Genomic DNA, 4,286 nt, shown 5'->3' on the forward strand with positions numbered 1-4,286 from the left:
GCCGGCCTGGTGAGCGGCGAGGACAGCTGGCACTCGGCTGTCCCCAAGCCCCTCTCGGGGTCCCCGGCACCACGCTTCCTCGGCGATGGAAGCAATTAGCTGCCGCGCGGCTGCTGTACCCCACCGAGGACTGGTGGCTCGTCTGACACATCTGGGCATTGAAAGTAATTGAAACAGCTGCTTCCGCCCATATGGCAGCGAAAGCTGGGCCTGCAGAGCCTGCTGCCTGGGCTGCACCAACCTCGGGCAAATTAGCCGTCATTAATCCCCGGCTCTGACCTGCATACGCAGAGCCCCTAATCAGGACAGCTGGGCGGGCACCGAGGACCAGGCCCCTTTAAGATTTCTAAATGGCATCCCAGGTTAAAAAAAAAAAAAAAAGGATAATAAAACACACAAACCCAAAGGACAGTCTTCCTCTTCTTCCTCCTCTTCCTCCTGCTCCCCCGCCCGTGAGGAGGGTGGGTGGTGTGTGGGAGCTGGAATAGCAGTGGGACTTCCTGGGCGTGTCTGCGGCTCCGTGCATGCCAGCTATAAATAGCTCGTCGCCCCACGTAGTCAACAGGGGCGGGGTGTCCTGTGGTCGGGGTGCCAGGGCTCTGGGCCTAGAGAAGCAGGTAATAAAGCGCAGATCTGAGAGGTGAGATACCCTGACCTGGAGAGCAGGGCAGGGCAGCTTCCTTCGTGCTGGCTTTTGGGGGGACTACGTTTCCATATCTGGACCCCAAAGGGAGGAGCCTTCCTCGATACAGACTTTTTATTCTTATTGATTTACTAGAGGCCCGTTGCATGAAGATTTGTGCAATAGGCCTTCCTTTCCCTGGCTGCTGGCACCGGTTTTCCTCCGGCACCCAGGACCCAGGCTTCTCTCTGGCCGCAGCGGAGAAGCCAAGCCTCTTCAGTCTTCAGTTGTCTTCAGTCTTCACTTGGGCCAGAGCCTTCAGTCTTCGCTCCGTGCCTGCATATGCAAATTAACCCACCAGCTTTGTTGGGTTAATTTGCATACTCACTCCTGATTGGCTGGTGTGTTTTGTGGAGGTACGGTCAATTTGCATGTTTCTCTTTTATTAGTGTAGATTTGTTAGTCCTCATCCGAGGGTATTTTCCCCATTGATTTTTAGAGAGAGTGGAAGGAAGAGGGAGAGACAGAGAAACATCGATGCGAGAGAAACACATCGATTGGTTGCCTCCTGCATGAGCCTGCAAGCGAGGTATATGCCCTTGACCGGAATAGAGCCCAGGACCCTTTTGTCCACAGGCCGACGCTCTATCCACTGAGCTAAAGTGGCGAGGGCTATTCATGAGTTTTTAGGGTGGGGTGAAATACGAGGCACAGATGGGTTACAAGTAATGACATTTTCTCTTTTTAGTTTAATACTTGGGAAAAATAAATAAATATTTGAACATTGTAGATGAGTTTGATTAGTGTTTTATTTTTCTGCTAATACTAGAGGCCCGATGCATGAAATTCGTGCAAGAGTAGGCCTTCCTTCTCCCGGCTCTGGCACCTGGGACCCAGGCTTCCCTCTGACCGCCGGCAGGCACCCAGGCTTCATCTGAAAGGTCATCCGGAAGGTCGTCCGGTCTAATTAGCATATTATGCTTTTATTATTATAAGAAGAGTAGGAAATGGATTCATAGGGTAAAAAGAACCAGTGCACTTGTTTCCTCTTTCAGTTATTTGCGTCTCTCTGCTATTGTGATCCCTGTGAAAGGGCCTCTTTATGGACCTTTAAAAGAGGAGCATCCAGAGGAAGGTGGGATCCTGGACTTGGGGCCCTGGGCATTGCAGTGCAGTGTGGTTCAGGGCCTCCTCGAGGTGCCATTGTGGGACCCGCAGCTCCATGCCCGCTCCAATGCCCGGCCCCGGGAAGTGGCTTGGGCTGCGAGGCATCCTCGCGGGCTGCAGATGGCTGGTGGACTGAGTGCAGCGGCCCAAGCCAGTTGGTTGCTGATGGCATCTTCAAAGCTGAACTCAACGAGAGTTTCTCCCTCGGGGGCTGGCTGAAGATGGCTACTCTGGAGTTGAGGTCTGAGTTACACCAAACAGGACGGAAATTCTTATTTTGGCCACCAGGACGCAGACTGAGAAGGGCCCACGGATCTGGGAATGGACTGCTGTGGCTCAGAAGAGGTTTGGCTTCCCTGAGGGTAGCGTAGAGCTTTACGCTGAAACGGTGGCCCCGAGTGGTCTGTGTGCCATTGCCCAGGCAGCGTCTCTGCGTTACAGACTCCTCGGAGGCGTGGCTGTGCGGAGGGCCTGCTGTGGTGTCCTGCGGTTCATCATGGAGGCTGGGGCTGAAGGCTGCGAGGTGGCGGTGTCTGGGAAACTCCGAGGACAGAGGGCTGCGTCCATGAAGGCTGGCGATGGTCTGATGATCCGCAGCGGGGGACCCTGTTCACTACTACGTGGACACTGGCGTGCGCCATGGGCTGCCCGGGCAAGGTGTGCGGGGCATCAAAGTGAACATCATGCTTCCTTGGGACCCAGGTGGTAAGACAGGCCCTAAGAAGGCCCTGCCTGACCATGTGAGCATCGTGGAACCCAAAGACGAGATACTGCCCACCCCCACCCCCATCTCGGGAGAGAAGGGCGGAAAGCCAGAGCCGCCTGCCGTGCCCCAGCCAGTACCCCCAGCATCACAGGGTCTCCTTGGCAGCTGGAGCTGGAGTCTGGATGTTGCTCTATAAAGACCTTTAATAAAATCTTTTTAAAAGATGAAAAAAAAAAAAAAAAGCCCTACCCAGTTTGGCTCAGTGGATAGAGCGTTGGCCTGCAGACTAAAAGGTCCCAGGTTCGATTCTGGTCAAGGGCATGCACCTTGGTTGCGGGCACATCCCCAGTTGGAGGTGTGCAAGAGGCAGCTGATGCCCTGGCTGGTTTGGCTCAGTGGGTAGAGCGTCGGCCTGCGGACTGAAGGGTCCCAGGTTTGATGCTGGTCAGGGGCATGTACCTTGGTTGTGGGCACATCCCCAGTAGGAGGTGTGCAGGAGGCAGCTGATTGATGTTTCTCTCTCATCTATGTTTCTAATTCTCTATTCCTCTCCCTTCCTCTCTGTAAAAAATGAATAAAATATATTTTTAAAAAAAGATGAAAAAAAAAAAGAAGAGGGTCAGCATCCCAGTGACAAAGACCATGATGTGCAGCGATGTAGTCAGTATCATTCCTCCCACGCCCTCTGTCCAAGCTGATAAGGAAGCAGCAGATTTGGAAGGTGAAATCCTCTGTGGACGTCAGACTCAACGGTGTCTCATTTGCTGACAACGCACAAGCAGGCCTTCCATTGTTCAGAAATGGGCTACTAATAAAGTTCATCTGCTTTGGCAACAGCTGTCTTCCCGGTGTGTTTTCACAGCCGAACAGGAGGAGCCCTTACAAATATTCTTACTGAATAGAAGATACTCACCTTTTCAATGACAGGAAGACTTAGGAACCAGTGTTCAAAAAGTTCGACAACTAGACCCACGGTTAGAATTTCCTGAAATGTCATGTGTACTTACTCCGTTTTCTCATGTTTCGGGTCAGAATTGTGTTGTTTCTGCCCATAGACTGGTCTGAGACGTAGAGCAGAAGGTGGTCTTTTTATGTGTCTTTTTAAGTCAGATATAAACTAATATCACATGTACCAAAAATGAGTGAATTATATTTCTGAGTGAATGAAGAGGTAATAATTTAGACTGGCCGTGTAAGAGTAATGGTTAGACTGGCACTTTTCGGTTTCTTAGAATGTTGTTGATATTAGCTTTGCTTCCCCCTTTCTTTTCTTCTCTTTACTTTCCCTTTTCTTTTCTTCTTCTTCTTGTAACGCTCCTTGCTTCATACACTCAGAGCAGATATACATTGAGTGGCCATATTATTATGATCTCTGAACGCATAATAATCTGGCCACTCTGTGTGTGTGTGTGTGTGTGTGTGTATACATATGTGTGTGTGTGTGTGTGTATATATATATATATATATATATATATATATATATATATATATCTCCTACCTAATAAAACAGTAATATGCAAATTGACCGCACCTTTGCTACGCCCAAACCACGCCCACCAGCCAAAGCCATGCCCACCAGCCAATCAGGGCAAGTATGCAAATTACCCAACAAAGATGGCAGTTAATTTGCATATGCGGAGGAAGGGAGGAGTGAAGACTGAAGACAACTTAGAAGGAAGAGGGAGGAAAAGCGGAAAGCAAGGTGGCTGCCAGAGGGAAAGCCCGGGCGGGGCATGGCGGGGCAGGGCGGAGCGGGAGGCAGTGGTGCGGGGGTGCAGGTGCGGAGGCCAA

The 4,286-nt window shown here is 51.0% G+C and overlaps 1 pseudogene; it reads left to right on the plus strand.

Annotated features, from left to right (window-relative positions):
• The first annotated feature begins 350 nt into the window (after nucleotides 1-350).
• On the plus strand, nucleotides 351-2,725 carry LOC103302783 (40S ribosomal protein S3-like; annotated as a pseudogene).
• Nucleotides 2,726-4,286: the final 1,561 nt, after the last annotated feature.

This window comes from Eptesicus fuscus, chromosome 25, assembly GCF_027574615.1.
Source record: "Eptesicus fuscus isolate TK198812 chromosome 25, DD_ASM_mEF_20220401, whole genome shotgun sequence".
Classification (NCBI taxonomy): Eukaryota; Metazoa; Chordata; class Mammalia; order Chiroptera; family Vespertilionidae; genus Eptesicus; species Eptesicus fuscus.